Here is a 15,168-nt window from a genome sequence, read left to right on the forward strand (position 1 = left end):
GACAGAAGGGCTGTGTCTGCATAATAAATGGATAAACTGAGGGATAGAGAGATAAATTGGTCAGCCCACCCAAGTTGCCCGAGTTGGAGGATGAGTGTCATCTACCTTGAGCAGTATGTAATAGGCTAGTGTACACAGATGGATCTAGGACTTTGGAGTGGTGTATCATCACATGTAACAGAACACATATCTTTCTCCAAGTAAAGAGAGCCTAGATGCTTTATTAGTATGCTAGGGGGCTAGCACTATATTATTTATTTTAAGATCAAAGCAAAAACAAATACAACTATTGGAGTGTGCGCTAACTTGATAGATTTTACACACAGTTTTAGGAAAAAAACAAAACAAATTAGGCAAAATAGTCAAAATAAGTCAAAAGATATTGTGCCATTAGTCCTGTAGTCATTCTAGTTAAATGTATGCCTCTTAGTCAGATTCATAAAACAAAATCTTAAGCATCTGAATAGTGCTCCCAGTACTTCACTATCAGCCATGTCTACATTTAAGTTAATATTAAGGACCATTAAAAAAAGAGAGAGTCATTGACATAGTGTGGAGAGACAGTTGCAGGAATCAGGGAAATGATAATGGGCCAAGAAGTCAATGAACTCCCTCAGTGCTGCCTGAATAGAAATGCTGCTACTCCACCCAGGCGGTTGGTTTTAAAGTTTGGGTGGAGCAGGAATCAAAGTGGGGACAGGAAGAGAGGGAGGAGGAGAGAGAGCACCACTGCACCACTGCACCCTCCTAGATCTGTCTCTGCTGGTGTGTGTGCATGTGTGTGCGTGCGTGCATGTGTGTGTACACATGCATATGTGAGTGCCACTGCTATCTTTTGGATAGTTTTCAAACTGTTCAGCTCTGCATCTTAGACTTTATATACAGCCAAGAGTTAATGGAGATTCTTCTTTAGTGAAAATAACTGAAGTAACAATAGGAATCACATAGTAACATAAATACCTACTCTGAGGTTGTCCTGAGCCTGATAAGCATGAACTAGTTACTTCCAGAAACATAAGCAAATTCAGGCTGATCATAGCACACATGTGATCTGTAATAGTGCTCTGATTTCTATCCAGCCAACCAGACACCTACCTTTATTGCTAAACACTACTGGGGGGTCTGTGCTTTTGAAGCAGAGGATCTGAGTTGTACCGCTGCCATCCAAACATCTGAACAGTCGTGCTGTGCGGCAGAGGAGAAACTGCAGTCCAAGACTTTGGATTCATTACAATATCTTTTGTCTCTTGGTGCCCTACCATACCAACTTATGGGCGCGAAGATGTAGCCCTGCAGTGGCAAAAGACAAGAGTCCCTTCCAGTCAAGATGCTGAAGCTGATCACATCTGTCTTGATATTCATGCTCAACTCCTCTGAATGCAAGTGCATCAGTTGAAGAGTGGATACCAGTTAGAAATAGGTAAGTCAACAGCAGTTCAGTGCCTCACGTTTTGATTTGATATGAGATACACCTCTATATGAATGATACTTTTAACCTTTTGCCATTAGCATACTCCTCAATTTTGTGTGTTCAATGGAACTCCTACCCCATTACCGAAGGAGAGAGGGAGCTGAGGATCAGCTGGCCAACTCCAGCCTCCTGGACAAACTGATGGTGGCAGAAGGCCCTTGAATAAAATGCCTGCCTGCCTCAGGTGCAGCCAGTGACTGACAAGCCTGGGGTAGAAGTAGTGGCTCAGATGCCCCAGAGAGAGAGATAAAAGCCCGGGACCTAAAGCAAGTTGGGCAGTCTGGCCCCACAGGCTGTAGGAAGCAGAGCTCCAGGGAGGACTAGGGCCTGACCAGACAAGGAGGAAGGACTCCAGGCTGCAGGGATGCTGCAGGAAGCCCCTGCAACACCTGGCAGCCAAAGATAAGTATTTTGGGGCCCAGCATGGTGGTTTTGCCACAGTGTGGTGTTAATCCAGGATGAGGAACCTTTTGTTTGAGAGCAGATGCTCATATTTTTTCATTTGTGTTTAAATACTGGAAGGCCAGATTGTGGCTATAGGGGTGGAGGAGGCCACCGAAAATGGTGCCAAGGACACCCCAGGTCCTAGACCCTTCAAAGGGTCTAGTGCTGCTGTTAGTGGAAGGATTGGGGGTGCAAGCCTTAGCCCATGAGGGCAACACCAGGGGCCAAACAGCCCAGAGCCTACAAGGGTGAGGCTGGAGCTGGGGCCCAGGAGCCTACAGTCCTGAGACAGTGGACCTCAGGTGGAGGGACCCAGCCACAGTAAAGTGGACCAAGGCCAGGGGGCCTCAGCCCAAACAAGGGTCTATCACCCACAATTCCCCTGCCTTAGGGGCACCGTCCATGTCCAATCATAACATAAAGCTATGGCAGGAGAGATAACTAGGTAAGACCCTGAGAGGTCAGAGGGGGCAAGCAAGGTTTAGGCAGATACCTAGTAGAGTGATTTTGCTGCCCCAGCACTGGACCTCCTACAGTGTCAAGACTGTTAATGAAAATATTAAACAAGATTGTTCCAGAGGCTGATTCTTCAAGAAGTCCATTAGTAACTTCCTTGCAGTTTGATACCTTTTTTTTAACATTGCATGTTAAAAGACCAGCTGTGACCAGGGAGCCAGCAAACAGGGACTGCCGACAGGGGAGCAGTTTGCAGGCAGTTGCTGGAGGCAAGAGGAGGGAGGGAGGAAGGAGGACAGAAGCCAGGCCAGGCACTAGATCCTGCCCAGAAAAGGTAAGTGATCCAGCTGCCTGTACCTTTGGTTTAGCTGACTATCTGTTTGTTTGGCAGATGTGTGCTCTGAGAAGCTGAAAGTGAGTGCTGAGTGACTGCTGATTGCTGTGGGATTGCTGACTTTGTGATTGCTGCCTTGGCCTGAGTCAGCCCAGGCCCAGAAGGGTATAAAAGGAAACCCCCCAGGTGACCGGGGAGCCTATGACCAGGGAGACAGCGAACAGAGACTGCCAACGGGGGAGCAGTTTGCAGGCAGCTTGCAGGCCAGTCATGGGCAGGAGTACACGGAAGCTTCTGACAGAGACTTCAGGTAAGTGAATGAGGAGGAGGGCTACTATGGGGGTGGTGACATGGAGCACAGCCTGGGCCTCTGCCCTGCTGCTGCCTCCAGCCCAGAGCTCCTGTGGGTCCTCCACCCAGACAGGCCCCTTGGATGGGTCAGCAGTGCCCTGGCCCCCTGTCTGGGGAGGTTGCCTAGAGGAACCTCTGAGGCCTGGGGGTAGTGTGGGGGCTGGGGGTTCCCTTGCTTGTCCTACATGTGCCCAGACTGAGTTCCTGGAGGGACAGGTGAGGGAACTCGAGGCAGAGGTGAGCCGGCCATGGGGGATCACAGCAATTGAAGAAGAGATTGATGGTTACTTTCATTCTCTGCAGGACAAGACTCCTGGTGGGGAAGCTGCAAGGGAATGCCCTGAAGCAGATGCTGGTGAGTGGAGAATGGTCATCTCAGGGGCCAGACCTTCCACCACAGAGACAGCTGCCCTGGTGCAGTTGGGGAACAAATATGAGGCCCTGGCTGCACTGGAGAAGTGTGCAGTGGGGGAAAGTGCACTGGAAGGGCCTGCCACCATCACTGCGCAAGCTGGAGGCTGGCCAGGTAAACAGAAGAGACTCTACGTCATCATTGTGGGCGACTCCTTGCAGAGAGGAACAGAGGGACCCATCTGTCATCCAGATCCCACAGTGCATGAGGTCTGCTGCCTGCCTGGAACCAGGATCAGGAATGTCATGGTGAGAATTCCTGACCTCATCTAGCCCTCCAACAACTTTCCCATGGTCCTCATCCATGTGGGAACAAATGATGTGGCCAGAAGTAGTTCAGACCATATCATGAGTGTCTACAGGGCTCTGGGGGCCAGGCTTAGGAAGACAGGGGCACAGGCAGTCTTCTTGTTGATCCTCCTGATCAGCGGTTGCAGTAGGCATCATGTCACCTGTGTCAGGGAAGTCAACCCGCAGCTCCGGAGTTGGTGCCATCATGCGGGTTTTGGCTTCCTGGACCATGATCTGCACTTCTATGCAGGGGAACTCCTGCGATGTGATGGGTTTCATCTCTCCACAAAAGGTAAGAGTTTCTTTTCTTACAGGTTGACTGACCTCCTACGTTGGGCTTTAAACTAAGTACGACAGGGGACAGGGAGGCAGGAGATGGAGACAGTCTAGAACCTACAAAATGCAAGACAGGGGGGCGTGCTGAAGGAGGTAGACGCACAGGTGGTTTTCTCTTCTGTCCTACCAATGAGCGGATGTGGAAGACGGCATGCGACATGCATCACAGAGACCAATTGGTGGCTTCAGGAATGGTGTCTCAATGCAGGCTTTGGCTTCCTCGATAACAACCCGCACATCACGACAAGAGACATGTTCGGATGGGATGGGCTCCACTTTTCCCCTAAAGGTAAGCCTCTGTTTTCTTCTAGGTTGGTGGATCTCCTCCGGCGGGCTTTAAACTAGGCTCGTTGGGGGAAGGGGAAGACGAGGGTGGAGGAATCATCAGACTGCCAGACCAAGCAACACCCACAAGTACAGCCCAGCCTAGACTGACAAGCGGAACATATACCCAGGTAAGCGGCAGGGCCAGGGCAATGCCGAAAGTAGGGGGCCAGTGCACACATCCTCAGGAGGCCTCAAATGCCTCTACACAAATGCTCGTAGTATGGGAAACAAGCAAGAGGAACTTACCCTCCTGCTAGCTAGCACTAACCCAGACATAGTGGGGCTCATTGAAACGTGGTGGGACCCAACACATGACTGGGCGGTGAATATCAAGGGCTATAGGCTGTACAGGAGAGATAGGACAGGGAGGAAAGACAGGGGTGTGGTGCTCTACATTAAGGAGGAATACACATCCTCATCAATTAGCAAAGAGTCAGAGGAGGGGCACTATGAAGTGCTCTGGGTTAGAATACAAGGCTGTTGAGGAGAAAGAGATTTAACAGTGAAGGTCTACTACAGACCACCCAACCAAGGGAAAGAGCTAGACCAGGAATTCTTAAGTCAGCTCATGGAGGTAGTTAGGTCAAAGGACGTGGTCATCATGGGTGACCTGAACTTTCCAGACATCTGCTGCGAAAAGCAGTCAGCCAGGTCTGACTGCTCATGTAGGTTCCTAGCCAGAATGCAGGACCTCCATCTAACCCAGGAGATGCACAGCTCCACCAGGGGAGACACCTTCTTGGACCTGGCGCTGGCTACCGGCAATGACCTGGTGAGGGGGCTGCAGGTACTCGACCACCTGGGTGACAGTGATCATCACCTGCTGCAAGAAATGGCAATGCAGTGCATGCCCCGCACTCATGCTCCAGCCAACCAGGCAGTGTACATGTGCGCTGCTGCACAGTTTTTTACTCAGCAACAGGAAAGTTCTTGTATTTACAGTGTGGAGTAAATTAGTTTACTCCAGCCTAGTAGGAGCACATGTGTAGATGCCAAGACATTTACTGCACAGTTAATTAGTCTCATGTAGATGTGCCTAGCAAAAGGTACAGTGAGATTCCTCAGTGCTCCTCTTCCCTTTCATGGAATAGGACTTCTAGTTTTATAGTTTTATGCATGGTAATTATAATAACTGCAAATATGTACTCAACCTCAAATACAGTATCTCTCTGCTATAATTTTAAAGATCAACTGGATTTCAAGTTGCCAGTGTCAGTGTAGCAGCATAAAACAAACAGCACCCTCTGCTGCCCACCCTGATGTTCTCAACTACACAGCTGAATCCACAACATTTAAATGCCTCACAACACAACAGTTGATGATTTCATAGTGTGATGGCCAGAACCAAAGAATTAATAAGCAATAAGTATGTGCTTCTTGGAACTTTGGCATTTGGAACTTTTGTCTAATATGAAGCTTGTATTTTTGTAACCCCCAAATATAACTTGTAATTGTGTGTGGGACTGACTAGGCCTCAAAGACAAAGCTCTAGCTGTGAAATTAGCTGACCTAATAGTTCTTTCTTGCTCAGAATTTAGCCTTGATGATGCTAAAAACTGGATTCAACTGCCTAGCTTGTCCTTTCCTGAAACGTAGTGGATATCTCAAAAAAAGCAGAGTCAGAGAGTTTTGAAGGGGCTGGATTTAGGCGGGGTGATGTTAATTTCAAACCTGAAGATGGTGTGTTGCAGTTTGCTTATTGGATAAACCCAAGCTTGGGCAGTAACTTATTATAATAATTTCTAACACCTTTCAACCCCATAGGATAACAGCTATAAAGCAATATTATGAATGGCTACATAACTAAAAATCAGCATAATTAAAATATAAAAGAACACAGACGTCATAGTAACCCTGGGGAAGGAGGGAACAGAAGGGTCATTGCTGTCCCGTACCCCACGGATCTCTCTCACTCCCTGTGAGAGCGAGGACCAGATCCTGACCCAGGGGCTTCCACCGGTATCCTTCGGGCAGCCCAGTTCAGAGGCGCCTGACTTCGCTGATTTAACTTGACGTGCATCTTCTAACCGAACGACTATTGATAAGTCGCTAACCAAGTGGGAACTCCTGGTTAATTTCTTTATCTGTTTTATTATCACTGTCAATTTTAATCTGTATTGTTATGTTGTCTGTGTGGAAGAAATCAAACTTTACGTTGTGGTTGAATCACAACTGACAGAGCCAGCTTTTCTTTATTGAGGGCTATACTGTGGTCACAGGGAGGATTCCACACAGCAAGGGAATCACTCACTTGTCTGTTCAAAGGAATCCTCCCGCTGCCTCAGTTTCTAAGTATTTTTATTCTTAAGACAGGTAAAGAGAAAAAAATACAACCTTGAAGAAACTAAAACAAACTTACTTAATTGGACATCCGTACCCAGAGTAATAATGCAGGAATTATTTTTTATCTCAAAATAAGCATATAGCTGAAATAAGCAGCATTAGCATTTCTGATCTCTGTCAGTTTTTTTCTAGTCGGAGAGGCCAAAGCCTGACTAAATTTACTTCATTCCCTAATTTTTTTTTTATTTTCTTTTTCTTAGATATTTATAGCCATTAGCCTTTCAACTTCTAGTTTTTCTTTTTCTTTATTTTCTGCTGTTTCAACATACAAATTATATACTTCATTTCTGGTTGATGGGCTAGCATTAGCAATCTTTTCTAGAGATGCTGCAACTTTCTTTCATAGATTTCATAGACATCAGGGCTGGAAGGGACCTCGGGAGATCATCGAGTCCAGCCCCCTGCCCAAAGGGCAAGAAGTCAGCTGAGGTCATAGGATCCCAGCAAGATAAGCATCCAATTTACTCTTGAAGGTGTTCAATGTAGTGCTTGAACCACCTCCGCTGGCAGACTGTTCCAGACCTTGGGGGCTCAGACAGTAAAGAAATTCTTCCTTATGTCCAGCCTGAAACGGTCTTGGAGGAGTTTGTGACCGTTCGACCTCGTCATCCCTTGGGGCGCTCTGGTGAACAAACATTCCCCCAGATCCTGTGGTCACCCCTGATAAACTTATAGGTGGCCATCAGATCACCCCTGAGCCTGCGCTTTTCCAGGCTAAAGAGCCCTGTGGCTCTCAGCCTGTCATCGTAAGATCTGTTTTCCTGACCTCTGATCATGCGCGTGGCTCTCCTCTGGACTCTCTCAAGCTTCTCCACATCCTTTTTGAATTGTGGAGCCCAAAACTGGACGCAGTACTCCAGCTGCGGCCTCACCAAGGCCGAGTACAAGGGGAGAATGACGTCCCGGGATTTGCTCGAGAAGCATCTATGGATGCAAGCCAGCATTTTGGTCGCTTTACTAGCGGCAGCATCGCATTGCAGGCTCATGTTCATCTTGTGGTCAATGATGACCCCCAAGTCTCTTTCTTCTGTGCTATCCAACGTAGCACTGCCGAGCCTATAAGGATGCTGCAGGTTTTTCCTCCCAAGGTGGAGAACCTTGCATTTTTCGGTGTTAAACACCATCAGGTTCTTGTCTGCCCATTTGCTGAGCTTGTCCAGGTCAGCCTGGATCATCCGCCAATCTTCTGGTGTGGATGCTTTGCCCCAAAGTTTGGTGTCATCGGCGAACTTAGCCAGTCCACTCCTGACTCCAATGTCCACATCGTTAATGAAGATGTTGAACAGTATGGGTCCATTATGGAGCCTTGAAGGACCCCACTGGTCACAGGGCACCACGATGAGTGACTGCCATCAATTACAACCCTCTGGGTCCGACCATGGAGCCAATTTGCCAGCCAGCAGATCGTGGCGGAGCCAAGGCCGCAACTGGCCAGTTTGGCCAAGAGGTGATCATGGGATACCAGATCAAAAGTTTTTTTGAAGTCAAGATATATGACATCAATCTCTTCTCCCTCGTCCAGGTGATAGGTCACCCGGTCATAGAAGGAAATGAGATTGGTCAAACAAGACCTACCCGCAACAAACCCGTGCTGGCTATCCCTTAGGATGTTCTTTATCTCGGACATAGCTAAGCCTGCACCATAGCTGGGGAACATTATACCCCAAAACCTTTGATTTTCTGTAATTTCGCGAACATTGCGAATTCTTCCTTTAGGTAAGTGAGATTTAATAGTAAAGGCAGGATACGTTGCGGAGACATAGCACGTTCCTCTCCAACCAGAGGGAAGATTTTTATAGGCCTTATCTCCACACACAAAATAGTGACCAGCTAGTGCAGTATATCCACCTGTACTACAACATGGGGACATCATCCATTGTGAATAATAGCCTAAAAATTGACCTGTAGGGGAGTAATTAGATATCCAGGAACCATCAGAAAACCAAGCACCATTTATCTTAAATTCTACCTCACACTTACCAACTCCTACTGCAACACGAGATCCATTACAGGTCCAACAGAACTTTCCAGGGGTGGCATATGCTAATCGTACATAGTCAGACCGGTTGCAACTTACATTCTGCCAAGTTTCATTTCCATGAAAATCTGAATAGTAAGGGGCTAACATCTGAGTTGCATTTAAGGGTACTGGTATCATGGATATTCCTCCAGTAGAATAGATAGGGACATGACTACATATCCAACAACGAGAGACATTTAAATCTATCCCAATTTGATTAACTAAAGACAAGAACATATTTTCATGAAATGATCTTTGTCGGTGCGGAAGTGTAGTTTGGTTTACAGAGTTTCTTATAACTGATGAGTCAAGTTCACATAAGATGGCCCAAAAGGAAATACTGAGAACTACCCAAATCACAACTAACCAACTCCACCTTTGGAACCAGGAACAAGGTAGAGGCTTTTTTCCTGTCCCGAAGGGCATAGCGGTGTCGTTGAGGCACATCCTTTTTTGCTCTGTAGTGGCAAATCCTCTTTGCCAGTAGGCACTTGGCTCACTACTGGTCTTGAGCTCTCCTGCTGGCAGGCGCTAGGCTCACTACCAGTCTGTGGAGGCTGATTACAAGATTAATATGGAGGAGACTCTGAGTCTAACGGGGCTGATGTTTTCTTACTGTGTGAAGTGTGGATCCATGTCTGGAGTCCTTGACACTTTATTGCAGTGTTGGTGGTCAGGAGTACCTGGAATGGGCCTTTCCAGCGAGGTTCCAGCGATGACTTTCGTTGATGGACTTTTACATGGACCCAATCCCCAGGCAGGATAGAACGGCATGGCTCGTCTGGTTCTTTGGCGAGAGCTGCTTGTACTTGTGAATGAAAAGCCTTAACACACTTCATTAGTGCCTTACAATAGTCCAGAATAGTATCATCAAGTGACTATATAGCGCAAAAGTGGGAGGCAACAGGTGGCGAGGCGGGGAGCCTCATGGGTCTTCCCATTAGAATTTCATGTGGGCTAAGCCCAGTCTTTCAGTTAGCAGTAGATCTCAAACTCATAAGAGCTATGGGAAGTGCATCTGGCCATTTTAGGTGAGTCTTAGCACAAATTTTGGCTAGTTTATTTTTCAGAATGCCATTTTGGCGTTCTACTTGCCCTGAGGCCTGTGGATGGTATGGGCAATGAAAGTTCTGCTGGATCTGCAGGACTTTACAGATTTCTTTCATTATCTGTCCAAGAAAATGAGTTCCTCTATCACAGTTTAGGGATAAAGGAATACCAGACCTTGGAATAAAGTCTCTGAGCAACTTTTTGCTTACAGTGATGGTGTCAGTTTTTGCACATGGGTAGGCTTCTACCCATCCAGAAAACGTACATACAATAACAAGAACATATTCATAAGAACAACATTTCTGCATTTGAATAAAATCTAATTGTAAATTTACAAACAGTCCCCAAGGTGGGGGTGAGCTGCCTTTTTTGTTTTACAGGCTTTCCCACATTATGGGCTTGGAAAAATAGGACAGGTGTGGCAGTACTGTTGAGCTACAGATGAAAAAGTTGGAGCAAACCAATCAAGCTTAACAGCTTCTATCATTCCCCCTTTGTTCACATGTGCCATGCCATGGTGTATGCGAGCAAGATGAGAAAGAAGGATCATTGGGGCCACCAGGCGGCCATCTGGGGAGCGCCACAAATGGTCAGGGTGTAACAAACACCCAGCCAGTCTCCATGTACATTTCTCTGGTTCTGGAGCCTGACCTTGGAAGAGGGCAATGTCGTGAAGACTTGCCAATGGAGACTGGTCAGTTGAAACACAGGTGTAGCCTGAGGAGTGGAAATAGCCGCAGCTTTGGCAGCGGAGTCTGCCAGAGCATTCCCATGTGTAACATCATCATAAGGTTTCTGGTGAGCTTGGCATTTAATAATAGCAACAGCAGAAGGTAATTGTAAAGCATTCAACAAGGCATTTACGTATGGACCTTTACAAATCTTGGCACCTCCTGAAGTGAGGAAGCCTCTTTGTTTCCAAAGTTGACCATAATCATGTACAATACGAAAAGCATAGCGAGAATCAGTATAAATATTAACAGAGGCACCAGAGGCTAGGGTGCAAGCCCTGGTGAGGGCCACAAACTCAGCAACTTGAGCTGAATACACATTAGGTAAGTGATGGCTTTCTATAACATCATATTGGGAACATACTGCATATCCTGCAACAAGGGAACCTTTTGAGTTTCTTTAACACGATCCATCAACATAGAATACTAGATCTGGGTTTTGCAAGGGGTTGTCTTTTAGATCAGTGCAGGGCACTGATAGGTGAGCAGTAACAAAAATGCAATCATGGGGTTCACCACCTAAGGGGTAAGTAACAGGGAAGCCGGGTTTAAAACAGGGCATCTAGTTAGGGTGACATTTCCAGCAGAGAGAAGCAAGATTTCATACTTAGTTAATCTAGCATTTGAAAGGTGTTGGGTTTTTGTTTTTAGTAAAAGGGCTGCTACAGCACATGGGACAGCAACAGTAAGGGGAGAACCTAATACAAGGGTGGAGGAAAGTTCAACAGTGACGGCAGCTGCAGCTACAGCTCGGAGACATGGGGGAAATCTGGCTGCAACTGGATCAAGAGCAGAGCTATAATAAGCAATGGGATGGTGCTTGTCTCCATGTGTCTGAGTAAGTACTGCAAGTGCAAATCCATCTTTTTCATGACAAAAAGAATAAAAGGTTTAGTATAATCGGGAAGGCCTAAGGCAGGAGCTTGCAACAGAGCTTGTTTAATAAAGGTAAAAGCGGCTTCGATCTCTGAAGTCCAGGTTAAAGGCTCAGGGGTATTAACAAGAGTCAGATTTTGCAACGGCTTGACTATAGAGGCATAGCCAAGTATCCACTGATGGCAGTAGCCAGCCATGCCTAGGAAGGTACGCATTTGGGACACAGTAGTTGGTCTAGGGATTTTAAGAATAGCTTCTATTCTGGAAGAGGAAAGCAGTCGTTCTCCAGCAGAAATATCATGACCTAAATAGTGGACACGAGGAAGACAAAGCTGCAGCTTTTCTTTAGATGCTTTATGCCTTTTAGAGCAAGAGAGGTGAGGAGAATTAAAGAATCAGTTTTATAGGCTTCAAGGGAGGTAGATGCCAAGAGTAAATCATCAACATATTGCACAAGCACAGAATTTTCTTTAAATATTATGTCATCTAGATCTTTCTTTAGAATTTGAGAAAAAAGAGAAGGGGATTCAGTATAGCCCTGGGGCAATCGCGTGCAGGTCTACTGAAGTCCTTGATAGGTAAATGCAAAAAGAAACTGGCTATCAGGGTATATAGCAATAAAGAAAAATGCAGAACACAAGTCAACAACAGTAAAATAACAAGCTTTAAGATAAATACAGGCTAAGATAGCTGGATTTGGTACAACAGGAAAAATAGGTAAAACTGCAGAATTTACCTCACGAAGGTCTTGTACAAAGCGATAGGTATTCTTTCCAGGTTTTTTTACAGGAAGAATAGGCGTATTACAAGGGCTCTTAGTCAGGACAATGATACCTTGCTTTAAAAGGCCAGTTATAACAGGCCGTATTGCTTCTTCAACTTCTGGACGTAAAAGGGTATTGAGCAACTTTGGGTAAAGGCTTAGCTGCGTTTAATCTAATTTTTACAGGCTGGGCAGTATGGACTTGTCCTACTTCATTAGCATGCTGGGCCCAGAGAAACGGAGGGACAACTTTTATGATTGCTTCTTGCAACACAGAAAGTTTAGGGAACTCTGCCTCAGGAGGTGAACTAGCTAAAGCAGCAAGTACTGCTATCTCATTATCACAGGGGACATCTAAATAAACACCATTAGGAGAGCAATAGATAGTACAGCCGAGTTTACAAAGCAAAACTCTGCCTAATAAATTAACAGGAGAACAAGGACTAAGGAGAAAGCCATGTTGATCAGACAGGACCAAGATAAACATGTAATGGTTGGGAAACAGGATGAGGAACTATTTGATTTGAAATTCCCACAGCATTTACAACAGCAGAGGAGAGGGGAGTCATGGAAAATTCTTCAGCTCAAAGAGTAGAGCAGCTTTTGTAGAGATGCCATTTATCACGCAGGAAACAAAGGGATCATCTTGATTAAGTGGGAGAAGCAGGGCTGTGATGATGTTACTATTTCTCAGGCTGGCCTAACAGGAGGCTCCCTGATTCAGGACAGAGAATTGAGTGAGAGGAGGTGGTGATGGGTTAAACGTCATCCCCAGCTGGCCAGGTTGGTGAGGACATTGAGCCTTCCAGTGTCTTGGTTGGCCACAATAATGACAACTGTCATTATTTTGGGAGTGAAATCCTCCTCATCCCATCCCACAACCACGTCCCCTGCCTCTGAACTGTCCTTGATGGAAACCTCGGCTTCTGCCCCTGCCTAAAGTCTGTAATGGTAATGACATTAGCTTAGTTTCCGTGGATTCCTTTTTCTTTTCCTGGCAGGTTGTACAATGATTTGCAATGGCGACTAGTTCTGCAAGTGGCTTAGTCTGCCAACCTACAGCAGTTGTGCACAACTGTTCCTGGACTTTAGAAAGAAGTCCATGGACAAAAGCAGAAGCAACTGCTTCTGGGGCAGTTTCAGCTGCATTTTCAATACCAGAATGTCTTTCAAATACTAGTTAATACTAGTTTCAAGCGGTCCATGTAGTCTGCTGGGGATTCTCCCTTATTTTGTTTACAGTTATGTATTTTGGCCCAGTCAGTTTTCCTTGGGCAAATTTTAAGCACAGCCTCAAGGAGGTGTCTTTGGGCATCTTTTAAATGATCTCCTATTCTGGGGTCTTGAGTAGGCCAAGTAGCCTGTGTTACAAATTACACTCTTAAAGCCACATGCAGTTCGCTCTAGGCTGGGGCAATGATCACACCGAGCAAGTATCCAAAGTCAGATACAAAATCTTTATTCGCTGCAGCGAGGTGCCTCCGAGGAGGGACCCCACTAACCAGTTATAATACTATTTTATACCCTGTTAGTACGTCAGCATTAGTTCGTGATTAGCTTGTGCTTGTAAGAATACCCAATTATCTACTAACTAAATTACTATTCTATTCAATCAAGTGACATTGTGTGCGTGAACACCAAAGTTTAACTCTTGTGACTGCATGTTTAATATATTCTTGCCAAGTAGTCTGCTTGAAAGAAAACAAACCTTGTACTGCTTTCAAGGTTCCTCTCTTGACGAGGCTCCTCTGTTGACCTGATTCAGCTAGTTTCATATCTTATCAGTAACCCTTTACACAGCACTTCTCTTCTCACCCGTCTAGTATGTGCTGTGCCCGCTTCTATGTATCGAGGTTAAAGGTAAAAGAAATGGCCTTACTTTTATACTGCAAAATCCACACACAACACCTGTGCGATGAGGCAGTTGTGGACTTCAGAGGGCAGAATACTTCTCATTAATTGGTTCAAATCTGCCCATGTTGGATCATAACATTGGATTACAGTGTCTAATTCATCTCTAAATTTTTGGGGTTCCTCTCTGATGTTGGGAAATTGTTTAACAAGGTTTAGGAGATCTCCTGGGGCCCAGGGGACAGGGACTGTGATTATAGTTTCCCCATTTGGACCTTGCCCTGGAAGTTGGCATAAAGGCATAAGCTGAGCCTTTTTAGATTTTAAAAAAGTGGCTGGACCATACTGGGTACCAGACCTTAAACAAGAGGAGGGGGTTGAGATTTCGGGAGACAGATGCCATGCCTCCAGTGGACGTGGGCATGCCCTGGGGGCAGGTGACAATTGTTGAGTGATAGTTTTCTGGTGAGGAGGGCTAGTCCTGCCAGAAGAGCCTATTTGGTTACTTTGGACTTCTTCATGTTCAGATTGTGTCTGAGGCTGATATGGGGGTGGCACATTAAGAAAATCAGTTATATCTTCTGCAGATTCATTCTCAGTTATTTGTGGATAAAGTTGTTTTGGTGCTGATGGTACTATTGAGGGGGGGGGCCCCTTTTGGTGCACTTTTCTGTTTTAAGTCTTTTACCTGAGATTTCAGTTTCTCTTGGGAGTCCGTAAGACTCCGAACTTGAGATTCTTGATGTCTTTTGAAAGCTTCTTCATACCAATCAAAAATGTGTCCCACTGAGTCTGTGGTATGTTATTACCTCTTAACTCAAGGTCTCTGCTGAGATGAACAATTTTACTTAAATCAAATGTTCCCTCCAGGGGAAACTGCTGCCTAAAATCATCTCTGGTATACCAATTCCATTTGTCTACAAACTTACAACTTTTATGGCCATAGTGTGTGTACATGTACAATTCTGGAGTCCCTTTTGGCGAAGCCAGTATGTCTTTAGACTCTCCGCTCCCCATATCTTTAAACTCAATTCACACAGGTCTTTCATACAGGAATGGTTTATTCAGGGTGTCCGGTCAGGTTGTGAGATTTGCTAGCGGCACAGAGATGCT

This window comes from Crocodylus siamensis, chromosome 2 (genome assembly GCF_052110815.1).
Source record: "Crocodylus siamensis isolate JL-2025a chromosome 2, ASM5211081v1, whole genome shotgun sequence".
NCBI lineage: Eukaryota > Metazoa > Chordata > Crocodylia > Crocodylidae > Crocodylus > Crocodylus siamensis.